Source organism: Macaca mulatta, chromosome 19 (assembly GCF_049350105.2).
Source record: "Macaca mulatta isolate MMU2019108-1 chromosome 19, T2T-MMU8v2.0, whole genome shotgun sequence".
Taxonomy (NCBI): domain Eukaryota; kingdom Metazoa; phylum Chordata; class Mammalia; order Primates; family Cercopithecidae; genus Macaca; species Macaca mulatta.
In genome coordinates this window covers 3,299,484-3,312,421 of record NC_133424.1, presented here as the reverse complement: position 1 = coordinate 3,312,421, position 12,938 = coordinate 3,299,484, and the positions used below count along the sequence as shown (strand labels likewise).

General features: G+C 51.4%; 2 protein-coding genes across 5 annotated transcripts in view; one reads left to right on the top strand and one right to left on the bottom strand.

The window, feature by feature from the left end:
- The window catches only part of THOP1 (thimet oligopeptidase 1), a 321,982-nt gene that overhangs the window by 272,144 nt on the left and 36,900 nt on the right, over window positions 1–12,938 (bottom strand). The window lies entirely within an intron of this gene.
- Window positions 1–12,938, top strand: part of GNG7 (G protein subunit gamma 7) — a 209,461-nt gene that overhangs the window by 159,952 nt on the left and 36,571 nt on the right. For 2 of the 4 annotated variants that reach the window (XM_028838450.2, XM_077976363.1), the window contains one exon: window positions 6,239–6,278. The exons of 1 other annotated variant lie outside the window; for it this stretch is intronic. The gene's annotated coding sequence lies outside the window, so the exon portion shown is untranslated. Of the gene's footprint in view, window positions 1–2,923; window positions 3,056–6,238; window positions 6,279–12,938 lie in introns of those variants that run through there. One more of the 4 variants, XR_013408648.1, reaches the window with a different exon arrangement.

Sequence of the window (12,938 nt, the reverse complement as noted above, 5' to 3'; positions counted from 1 at the left end):
ACCCCCCTCATCATTCATGGAGTCCGTATTTGCAAATTCGCTGGCTTGATGGTGTGTATTTGTGAACCCCAAATCAGTGCCTGGGGCACTTTTCCCTCTCATCCTGGGACACGCGCAGAGACAGAAATTAGTTGTGGGCGTGCGTTCCCTGAGCGGAGGCCACGCTCCGCCCTCCCGTTTCCCCTCCCAGATGGACGGCGTCCTCATTACTGTCAAGTGAGAGCCTCGGGGTTTGCGTTTTTCTGCTTTTTGGTGATTTTGCTGTTTGCAGTGGTCCCAGGCATCGTGCTGAGGCCCCTTCTCGTCTCCCTTGGGGCCTCGTGCAGGAACCAGTAGGTGAGAGAAGTTTCGCTCAGGCAGGAGTGAGAGAGCAGCTGCCCCGTTCAACACTCGTGTCATTGACAGGCATTCAGGAAGGCGCCTTTGAGCCGGGCACGTGGCTCACGCCTGTCATCACAGCACTTCGGGAGGCTGAGGCAGGTGGATCATCCGAGGTCGGGAGTTCAAGACCAGCCTGGTCAACATGGCGAAACCCTGTCTCTACTAAAAATACAAAAATCAGCCAGGCACAGTGGCTCACGCCTGTCATCCCAGCACTTTGGGAGGCTGAGGTGGGCGGATCACAAGGTCAAGAGATCGAGACCAGCCTGGCCAACATAGTGAAACCCCATCTCTACTAAAAATACAAAAATCAGCTGGGCGCAGTGGCTCACACCTGTCATCCCAGCACTTTGGGAGGCCGAGTCAGGCAGATCACCTGAGGTCGGGAGTTCGAGACCAGCCTGGCCAACATGGTGAAACCCAGTCTCTACTAAAAATACAAAATTAGCCAGGCGTGGTGGTACATACCTGTAATCCCAGCTACTCAGGAGGCTGAGGCAGGAAGTTGCAGTGAGCTGAGATCATGCCACTACACTGCACTCCAGCCTGGCGACAGAGTGAGACTCCATCTCAAAAAAAAAAAAAATATATGGAATCCCAATGCTTTAGGAGGCTGAGGCAGGGGAATCCCTTGAGCCCAGAAGTTTAAGACCAGCCTGGGCAGGCCACATAGTGAGACCTTATCTCTACAAAAAATAAAAAAATTAGTCGGGCACGGTGGCTCATGCCTATAATCCCAGCACTTTGGGAGGCCGAGGTGGGTGGATCTCGAGGATCAAGAGATCGAGACCAGCCTGACCAACATGGAGAAACCCTGTCTCTACTAAAAATACAAAATTAGCTGGGCATGGTGGCGCATGCCTGTAATCCCAACTACTTGGGAGGCTGAGGCAGGAGAATCACTTGAACCCGGGAGGCAGAGGTCGCTGTGAGCTGAGATCTCGCCACTGCACTCCAGTCTGGATGACAGGCCGAGGCTCGGTCTCAAAAAATATATGTAAATAAATAAATAGAAAAATTAGGCCGGGCGCAGCAGCTCATGCCTGTAATCCCAGCTACTCGGGAGGCTGAGGCAGGAGAATCTCCTGAACCCGGGAGACGAAGGTTGCAGTGAGCCGAGATCCGCCATTGTACTCCAGACTGTACAACAAGAGTCAAACTCCATCTTGGGAAAAAAAAAAATAGCCAAATATGGTGGCGGGTGCCTGTAATCCCAGCTACTCCAGAGGCCAAGGCAGGAGAATCACTTGAGCCTAGGAGATTGACGCTGCAGTGAGCTGAGATTGCGCCATTGCACTCCAGCCTGGGCAACAGAGTGAGACCCTGTCTCCAAAAAAAAAATAGAGACACACACAGAACAAGGTCATGTATTGATCAGATGAAGCAAAGGAAAGTTTCCTGAAACTCAAAGGAAACTAACCCTGCAAAAATATTCTCTAGGAGCAATGATTCATATTCGCAAACTCAGTTTTTATGGTGACTTCACAGAACAGAACTACCACAAATAATGAGAATCAAATCAACTGTGTATATATCTATGTGTATATATGTGTGTGTCTATATGTGTGTGTGTGTGTGTGTATATATATATATCTATATCTTCTTTGTGACTATGAAAGGAATATTACTGGCCGGGCGTGGTGGCTCACACTTGTAATCCCAGCACTTTGGGAGGCCAAGGTGGGGGGATCACTTGAGGTCAGGAGTTTGAGACCAGCCTGACCAACAGGGTGAAACCCCGTCTCTACTAAAAATACAAAAAATAGCCAAGCGTGGTGGTTGGCTGCCTGTAATCCCAGCTACTTGGGAGACTGAGGCAGAAGAATTGCTTGAGCCCAGAAGGCAGAGGTTGCAGTGAACTGAGATCGCGCCACCGCACTCCAGCCTGGATGACAGAATGACACCTGTCTCAAAAAAATAAAATAAAAAGGAAAGAAAGAGAGAAGAAAGAAAGAAAGAAAGAAAGAGAGAGAGAAAGAAAAGAAAAAAGAAAAGAAAAGAGAAAGAGAGAGAGAGAAAGGAAGGAAGAGAAAGTTACATAACTTCATTTTGCAGAATCTGAGAGTCACATAAGGAGAGGAAAATCGTCCACAATCCCAGTGCTTTTTCCTTTCCCCAGACTTCTACATACACACTCTTATTTTTAAAAATTGAGGTTCTGGCCGGGCGCGGTGGCTCAAGCCTGTAATCCCAGCACTTTGGGAGGCCGAGACGGGCGGATCACGAGGTCAGGAGATCGAGACCATCCTGGCTAACACAGTGAAACCCCGTCTCTACTAAAAAATACAAAAAACTAGCTGGGCGAGGTGGCGGGCACCTGTAGTCCCAGGTACTCGGGAGGCTGAGGCAGGAGAATGGCGTGAACCCGGGAGGCGGAGCTTGCAGTGAGCTGAGATCCGGCCACTGCACTCCAGCCTAGGCAAGAGAGCCAGACTCCGCCTCAAAAAAAATAAATAAATAAATAAAAAATAAATAAAAAATAAAAATTGAGGTTCTATACACGGTTTGATCATCTACCTTTAAAACCTTTTTTGCTGGCCAGGTGCAGTGGCACATACCTGTCATCCCAGCACTTTAGGAGGCCAAGGTGGGAGGATCGCTTGAGCCCAGGAATTTGAGACCGGCCTGGGCAACATGGCAAAACCCTGTCTCTACAAGAATAAAAATTAGGTGGGTGTGGTGGCATGCACCTGTAGTCTCAGCTACTCAGGAGGCTGAGGAGGGAGGATCACTTGAGCCCAGGAGGTTGAGGCTGCAGTCAGCTGTGATCATGCCATTGTACTCCAGCCTGGGAAACAGACCCTATCTCAAAAAAAAAAAAAAAAAAGGACACGGTGCCCATCAGATCAGTGGCAAGGATAATGAAAATAATACAGTGTGCTGAGGAAAAGCGGTATTTCCAGCCACCTAAAAGTAAGCCTGAAAGGCCAGGTGCAGTGGCTCACGCCTGTAATCCCAGCTCTTTCGGAGGCCAAGGTGGGTGGATCACAAGGTCAGGAGATCGAGACCAACCTGGCTAACACGGTGAAACCCCGTCTCTACTAAAAATATAAAAAATTACCCAGGCGTGGTGTCCAGTGCCTGTAAGTCCCAACTACTTGGGAGGTTGAGGCGGGAGAATCACTTGAACCAGGGAGGCAGAGGTTGCAGTGAGCCGAGATTGCTCTACTGCACTCCAACCTGGGTGACAGAGCAAAACTCCATCTCAAAGAAAAAAAAAGTGAGCCTGAGAGAGAAATGCACCGAGTCACCCATCAGAATGAGGAGCTGTGGTTCCCTGGTCAAGGGCCATGGCCTGGGACGGGGTCAAAGTCCTGTGGGTTCTGAGGCTGACCCAGGGCTGCAGGTGAGGTGGCCCCAGCATCCTCGGTCACTGTCCTGATTTTATGGATCAGGAGCTGAGGTCACACCGGGCTGGCCTGGGCACGTCACACTTACTCAGAGTTTGTGACGGGTCAGAAGTCTAATTTCCCGTCTTTCTCTATCACGGTCCTGGAACCGTGCTGCTGCTCCATTCGCTGACCCGGCCGGGTGGAGCCTCTGAGTCTTCTGTGAGTGCAGGCGCCTTTGGGCGGGAGGGAGGAAAATTCCTGCAGCCCCTCGTTTCTTGAGTTGGTGCGTGTTTACTAGCAGGACCTTGCTTTAGATGCAGGACTAGGTGGAGGCTCTTGCTCCTGCGTGCATGTGTGTGTGAACGTGTGTGTGCACTTGTGTGTGTCTGTGTGTGCACGTGTCTGTGTGTGCATGCAAATGTGTATGCATGTGTGTCTTGTGTGTACACGTGCGTGTCTGTGTGCGTGTGTCTGTGTGCGTGTGTGTGCATGTGTGCATGTGTACAGTGCACGTGTGTGCACGTGCATGTGTGCGTGTGTGTGAGCGTGCATGTGTGCATGTCTGTGTGTGTGTGAGTGTATGATGTGTTTGCATGTGTGTGCATGCAAATGTGTGTGCATGTGTGTGTCTTGTGTACATGTGCGTGTCTGTGTGTGTGAGTATGCATGTGTGTGCGTGTGTCTGTGTGTGGGCATGTGTGTGAGTATGTGTGTGTGTGCATGCATGTGTGCCTGTGTGTGTAGAGGTGGGAGGGGAGGCAGTCCCCTGGATGTCTGTAGGTCACTAAGAGGTCAGGGATCCCACATGGAGTGATTCTGCCCCCCAGGGGACCCTGGGCTGTGTCTGGGGACATTTGTGGCCAACACAGCTGTGGGTGCTCCTGGCATGGAGCAGGTGGAGGCCAGGGGCGCTGCTCAGCACCCCGCGGAGCCCAGGATGGTCCCGCCCCAGAGAACAATCCGGCGCTGGTGTCCGTAATGCTAGGTGTAGAGAGAGACCCTGGCTTAGGAGAAGGTGACCCCAGCCACCGCCTTCCTGCAGCTGAGACCTGGGAGCCTCCAGAAAAGGCAGGATTCGCCCTCCCCGGCTGGGCTGAAGGTGGGGAGGCTTCCCGCCGACCTCAGCTTCCTTGGCCTGGGATGCAGCCCCGGGGCGCAGGGCTGCTGAGAAAGTGTCGTGTGTGCGTCGCCCGACTCCAGCCCAGGACAGCAGCCGTGTGGCTCTTCTTTGTGTCGGTGGAAAAAAACCCATCGGTGGGTGGAAACAGCAAATGTTTCTGAAGGAAGAGGGGCTGGGCCTGCTTTGGAGACCACAGGGGCCCTTCAGGGCAGGAGGGAAACAGCCTCGGCCACGTGAACCCGGCCTAGCCCGGCCTTGAGCAGCTCAGGAGGTTGGGCCTGGGTTGGGCCCAGTGCAGGGGGCGTCTGCTGACCTCGCCGGGCAAGGCCACTGCAGGGTGAGCCTCGCTACGCAGGACGGAGCCTCCCCTAGCGCTGACAGTGCCACAGCTCCTGGCTTCTCCAAGTGGGACCAGTGGCTCAGCAGCAGAGCAGTGGTGGCCTAACCAGGAGACACAGAACCGGGCATCTGGGCTCACTGTGCATAAGTCCCGGCCCCATGACCTCGGCTGGTGTAGACGCTCAGCAAGGCAGGGGCCTCTGCCTGCCTGGGCCTCCTTGTCCACAAAATAGGAGGCTGCTGCGAAGCTGAAGGAGGCAGATGGCTGCCTGCCTCTCCCTCCAGGCCTTAGTGGGAGTCAGGAAAGACCACGGAAGGTGGTCCCTGTGGCCCTGTCACGACCCGTGCACTCTGCATCAGAGACGGATGCAGGACCCAGCTGTATCCAGGGTCCGGCTTGGAGCAGAGGATTCTGTTCCATGGAAAACCGCAGCTCCAAAGGCCCCAGTCCTCCCCCCTCCCGCCCAACCCCGGAGACCAATCACGGGGACATGGAGCCGTCCTTCCCTTCCTATTGACCTCCTGGCCCTGGGCGGCTCACATGAGACCCCTGGCCTTCCTGCCCCCTGTATACCTGTCATTTCCTCCATTCGGGGTTAATTGGTTTGTCCCCAGTTTCCACTTTCCACCTCTCCCTTCGCCCGGCACGTGGCTTACATCAAAGTAGAAATCAGAGATGGAAAAACACCAAAGGATGCCATGGGAAGGCTCCGTGCCTGGATATTTTGTTTTTCTTGCACTGGTGTGTGTGATGGACTGGACGTTGAGTGTGGGGTTGGGGCTCCCTTGTTCTGAAATGGAATAACACAAGTTTCTAGAAAGATAATCTGCCCTGTTGTCCTGCAACAGAAACCTACAGGTCTTTTCCGCGTGGATCGGTGGTAAACAATAAAGCTGATTCTGCGTCCGTTTTCTCCGGAGGGCACGGCCGTTTCGAATCCCCATGCCTCATTTTTGGGGACAGCAACGTCGTTCGCCGATAAAAGCTGGAGGTAGCTCTGTGAGTTCCTTGTAAGTGAAAAATATGTAACCATGCTTTTCTCTTTCTCTATCCTTTTTTAAACAGGGTGTACAGCAAGCCGTGATTCCTGAGGAAACTAAAAAAGGTATGTGGCATTTTCTCTTACTTCATGAGCTTGGAATCTCTTGTTTTTTAGAAAAAGGAACAAACAAGCTCTAGTCTTTTATGTGTGCCTGACACACTGGGAGGTTGAGTCATCCCATAAAAGGGCTCTGGGCTCGGAGCCAGGAAACCTGAGTTCAAATCCCAGATCCCCTTTTACCAGCTCTGCCCCGTTTGGGTGGGTTCCGGTCAACTGTCTGCGGAGGAGATGACGTTCTCCATTTTGCAGGAAGGTTTCAAAGATTAAACAAGGATATAGATACAAAAATATAAAAATGGCTGGGGGCAGTGGCTCACGCCTGTAATCCCAGCACTTTGGGAGGCCAAGGCAGGCGGGTCACCAGAGGTTGGGTGTTAGAGACCAGCCTGGCCAACATGGCGAAAACCCGTCTCTACCAAAAATACAAAAATTAGGTGGGCGTGGTGGCTGGTGCCTGTAATCCCAGCTACTCTGGAGGCTGAGGCAGGAAAATCGCTTGAACCCAGCACAGGAGGTTGCAGTGAGCCGAGATCACGCCGCTGTACACTAGCTTGGGCGATAGAGCGAGACTGTCTCAAAAATATATATATATCATATATATTTTATAACAGTATATATATAACATTTTATAACATAAAATATATATTATATATAACACATATTTTATAACATATATAACATATTTTATAACACATAACATATATTTTATACCCACATGCACATATATATATGTATACACAGTGGCGTGCACCCGTAGTCCCAGCTACTCAGGAGGCTGAGGCAAGAGGATTGCTTGAACCCAGGAGTTCGAGGTTGCAGTGAGCTATGATCACAACACTGCACTCCAGCCTAGGTGATAGAGTGAGACCCGGTCTCTTAAAAAATATATATATACACGTACATACATATATACGTATATACATGTATATATACGTTTATATAGATATACATATATGTATATATACGTATATGTACGTGCATATAGGTATATATAGATATATACATGTATATATACACACTTGTGTGTATATATGTGTGTGTGTATATATGTATATACGTATATATACATACCCAGTGTGGTGGCACATGCCTATAATCCTAGGATTTTGGGAGGCTGAGGCAGAAGGATCACTTGAGCCCAGGAGGTGGAGGCTGCTGTGAGCTGTCACTGTGATTGCACCCTTGGACTCCACACTGGGCAACAGAGTGAGACCAGGTCTCTAAAATAAAGAAAAGAAAAATATATATACACACACATATATAATACGCATATGTAATATATACTAATATATATATTTATATATATAGTATATATATTACATATGCATATTATATATATATATGCTCAACACCATGCTGGCATCTAAGCCAGTATCTAAGAGATGTGAGTGGAACCTGAAACCACAGCTGATCTGTTTCATTCGTGTTTTTCTAGGAATTTGTCCGTTTCACGTAGATGACCTAATTGGGTGTCACACACTGGTTGATAATACTACGGTATTCTCTGATAATGCTTTTTATTTCCATAAGGTTGGTAGTCATGTGTCCCCCTTTCGTTTCATTTCTGCGCGTAGTTATTTGCATCTTATTTCCTTTTTTTTTTTTTTTGGTTTTGCTTTTGGTCAGCCTCGCTAGAGGTTTGTCAATCTTGTAGCTCTTTTCAAAGAAGCAACTTTTGGTTTCGTCGACTCACCAGTTTTTCTCATCTCTGTCTCGTCTATCGCTGCTCTGATCTTTACAATTTCCTTCCTCCTGCTGGCTCGGGGCTGCCTTTGTTCTTCCTTTTCTGGTTCCTTAAGGCAGCAGTCCTCAACCTTTTTGGCACCAGGGAGGGATTCGTGGAAGATGGTTTCTCCACAGACGGTGGGGGAGCTGGGAGGATGGTTTGGGGGCGATTCAAACGCGTTACTTTTATTGTGCACTTTATTTCTGTTATTATTATATTGTAATATATAATAAAATAATTCCACAACTCACCATAATGCAGGATCAGTGGGAGCCTGGAGCTTGTTTCCTACAACTAGATGGTCCCTGGGATGGGCGCGGTGGCTCACACCTGTAATCCCAGCACTTTGGGAGGCTGAGGCAGGCGGATCACTTGAGGTCAGGAGTTCGAGACAAGCCTGGCCAACAATATGAAACCCCGTCTCTACTAAAAATACAAAAATTAGCTAGGCGTGGTGGTGGACACCTGGAGTCCCAGCTACTTGGGAGGCTGAGGCAGGAGAATTGCTTGAACCCGGGAGGCGGAGGATGCAGTGAGCCGAGATCGTGCCATTGCACTCCAGCCTGGGCAACAGAGCGAGACTCTGTCTCAATAACTAACAAACAAAAACTAGATGGTCCCATCTAGAGGTGATGGGAGACAGTGACAGATCGTCAGGCATTAGATTATTTTTGTTTGTTTATTTTGAGACAGAGTCTGTCTCTGTTGCCCACTTTGGAGTGCAGCGGCATAATCTTAGCTCACTGCAACCTCCGCCTCCCGGGTTCAAGCGATTTCCGGCTAATTTTTTGTATTTTTTAGTAGAGACGGGGTTTCATCGTGTTGGCCAGTCGAGACCATTAGGCATTAGATTCTCATAAGGAGCGCGCAGCTGAGATCCCTCCCATGCAGAGTTCACAGTAGGGCTCACGCTTCTGTGAGAATCTGATGCTGCCGCTGATGTGACAGGAGGCGGAGCTCAGGCGGGAATGCAAGCGATAGGGAGCAGCTGTGAATACAGAAGAAGCAGCAGGTGCGGTGGCTCACACCTGTAATCCCAGCCCTTTGGGAGGTGAAGATGGGAGGATCGTCTGAGGTCAGGAGTTCGAGACCAGACTGGCCAACATGGCAAAACCCCGTCTCTACTAAAAATAAAAAAAGTTAGCCGGGCGTGGTGGCACATGCCTGTAATCCCAGCTACTCGGGAGACTGAGGCAGGAGAATCACTGGAGAATCACTTGAACCCGGGAGGCAGAGGTTGCAGTGACCCGAGATAGTGCCATTGCACTCCAGCCTGGGGGGCCAGAGTGAGACTCTGTCTCAAAAAAAAAAAAAATATATATATATATAATTTAAATATATATTTTATTTATAAATAGACATGTTGTTTATATATATTTATAAATATATATTTGTTTATATGTATTTATATGTTTTTATAATAGATAAATATATATTTGTAAATATATTTTTATATAAATAATAAAAGATGGCATGAAAATATGATTTACCAGCATGGCAGAGCTTTTTGGCATTGCCTAGATTTTGCCCCCAAAGTGAGTGCCTCATGGCCTCACCCTCGTCTCGGCCCCCACACTCCTGACACTCAGGATGACGACGAAGGCAGTGATGATTTAAAACGTGGCCGATGGTCGAGGGGTCGCACATGCCCACGGTGTCTCGTCTGGATCCTTTTATGTCCCTCTCCATGAATATATTCTCCACGGAGAAGTCCCTGCCCTTCCTCCTGTTTTCTGACCGGGAGACCAGACCTAGGAGGTCAGACGGCCAGTGCGAGGTCCCTGGAGCCCGTCCTGAGCCTGGTCCTCTGGGATACGCACGTGCTGGCCAACGGCAGCACGGCTGGATGGCAGGTGGCATGGAGCTGCCTGGGCAGGGCTCAGGTGTCTCCAGGCTGCAGGCTCAAGCTGCCAGCCACGTGGCCACGTGCCGTGGGGATTAGGTCCCTGTGCTGCAGCATCTGCTTGGAGGGATGACAAGAGGCTCCAGCAATGACATCAGGCAGCTCTCGTCGGGCCCTGGCTAAGTCCCCTGGCCCTGTTCCCAGCAGCCCAGCCATCCCCACCGCTGACGCCTCCCCAGTCCTCAGCTCCCCTACTCAGTGACTCAGCAGACACCTCTCCCGTGCCCCCTGCAGGCCAGGTCCACTGCTGCAATTCCTTCAGTTCTCCTAGGATCCCGGGGGAGCAGGGCTCATTGTCCCCATTTTATAGGTGGGGAAACTGAGGCTTGGCAACCAAAAGATGCGGCAATGCCCAGGGGCTGGTCAGAAGCAGAGTGGGATTGGAGCCACGAGACTCTGGCCACAGAGCAGCTGGTGGTCCGTCAGGCTGTGCGGGCAACCTGCTCATTGGCACAGGCCCCTCAGAACCCAGCAGGGCCACGGTCATCCTCCCTGGGGGATAGTCACAGAAGCTGGGGCTTGGTGAGGAGGTGGGCAGAGGTGGTCGGGCGCGGTGGCTCCTGCCTGTAATCCCAGCACTTTAAGAGGCTGAGGTGGGCAGAGATCACTTGAGGTCAGGAGTTCAAGGCCAGCCTGGACAACATGATGAAACCGCGACTCTACCAAAAAATAAAAAAATTAGCCGGGTGTGGTGGCAGGCGCCTGTAATCCCAGCTACTCGGGAGGCTGAGACAGGAGAGTCAGTTGAACCCAGGAGGCAGAGGTTGCAGTGAGCTGAGATCGTGCCACAGCGCTCCAGCCTGGGCAACAGAGCAAGACCCCGTCTCAAAAAAAGCCAGCAAGGAGGGTCGCCACGGGGGCTGGATGAGACGGTGCCTCCCAGCAGCTCCTTCTCCTGCGTTCTACCCACTTCCTGTGAGCCGGTCTCAACCCAAACCCTCTTCCCCCATCCCACAAGGATTCTGAGAGTCAGGGCACCCCAGCCCTGAGGCAGCCACGTTTCCCCTTTCCACTGAGAGCTGCGAGAGGTCTCGGCACTTCCTGGGGCAGCCCAGGACTTGGCTGTGTTTCTGCATCAGCAAGAAAAGGCGTAATGGAATTTGGATAGACAAGAAAAGGGGATGTAAGCGTGAGCAAAACCACACACTCCATCTCATTGTTAGAAATTCCATGCGTGTCATCAAAACCTCATCTTGGGACAGAGGCCAAGACGAACTCACTGTCACAAGGCACTTTGTGCACAGCAAGTGTGCTGGCGTCCCTGTCACCCCCACCCTCACCCCGGGTCTGCTGGCTGACCCTGGACACAGCAGCCTTGTGGTTCCTCCCTCCTGGTCAGCTGGTGCCTGTTGCCTGGTAGCTGCAACCGTGGTAGCTGCAGTGGTGCCTCTCCGGAAGGTTCTGGAGGAGAGACTGAAATTCCCATGCTTAGGCTCACAATGCCCCGTGCGAACCTCCAGATGAAAACGCAGCCCCAGCCGGGTGTGGTGGCTCAAGCCTGTCATCCCAGCCCTTTGGGAGGCCGAGGCGGGCGGATCACGAGGTCAGGAGTTCAAGACCAGCCTGGCCAAGATAGTGAAACCCCGTCTCTACTAAAAAATACAAAAATTAGCCAGGTGTGGTGGCGGGTGCCTGTAATCCCAGCTACTCGGGAGGCTGAGGCAGGAGAATCGCTTGAACCCGGGAGGCGGAGGTTGCAGTGAGCCGAGATTGCCCCACTGCACTCCAGCCTGGGCGACAGAGTGAGACTCTATCTCCAAAACAAAACAAAACAAAACAAAAAACAAAAAGTACAGCCCTGTTTTATTGTTTGTTTTTGTTTTTGTTTTTGTTTAAGATGGAGTCTCGCTCTGTCGCCCGGGCTGGAGTGCAGTGGCACGATCTTAGCTCACTGCAAGCTCCGCCTCCCGGGTTCACGCCATTCTCCTGCCTCAGCCTCCCAAGTAGCTGGGACTACAGGCGCCCGCCACCTCGCCCGGCTAGTTTTTTTTTTGTATTTTTTAGTAGAGACGGGGTTTCACCGTGTTAGCCAGGATGGTCTCCATCTCCTGACCTCGTGATCTGCCCGTCTCGGCCTCCCAAAGTGCTGGGATTACAGGCTTGAGCCACCGCGCCCGGCCAATGCAGCCCTGTCGAAGCCCTCCCTCCAGGTTCTCCTCCATCTCTGCCCCCGCACCTGGCTGCCATTTTTGCCGAAATGTACATCCTGGACTGAAACTTGCCGACTTGCCCTTTGCTGTGTTTGAGCTTCGAGCATTGAGCCAGACACAGTTGGGTCAGCGCAGGAGCCAGGGTTCTCTCCAGAGGTCCTGACAGTTTGCTGCCAAACCTTCATGTCCAGACCTGGTGTCCTCCTGGGGGTCCCTCGGGTTTGGAACTGCCTTGGCATTGAGGATTCAAGGTGTGTGGCAGGAACAGGGACCCAGAAAACCCTCTGGTGGCCTCAGCCTGCCCAGCTTCATCACTTGAACCTGTCGGGACGCAAACAACACACACATTTCACAAGAAAGGCCACTCCTGGCTGGAACATCCCTTCCACCAGGGTCTCTGGGTCTTAGCATCACTGACATTAGGGTCAGATTATTCTTGAGATGGTGTTGTCTTTGTTTGTTTGTTTTGTTTTGTTTTTTGAGGCAGAGTCTTGCTCTGTCACCCAGGCTGGAGTGCGGTGGCGTGATCTCGGCTCACTGCCACCTCCGCCTCCTGGGTTCAAGCAATTCTCCTGCCTCAGCCTCCCGAGTAGCTGGGACTACAGGCGCCCGCCACCACGCCCAGCAAATTTCTTTTGTATTTTAGTAGAGACCAGGTTTCACCGTGTTGCCTATGCTGGTCTCAAACTCCTGAGCTCAGGCAATCTGCCCGCCTCGGCCTCCCAAAGTGCTGGGATGACAGGCATGAGCCACCGCACCTGGGGTTTTTGTTTTTGTTTTTGTTTTTTTCCATTGTTAACATGAAAACATCCATAATGATTCTTAGCCCTCAGGGAGAACCTCCCTGGGCCTGTGGTCTTCTGGGACTTTCTAACAACGCCAGA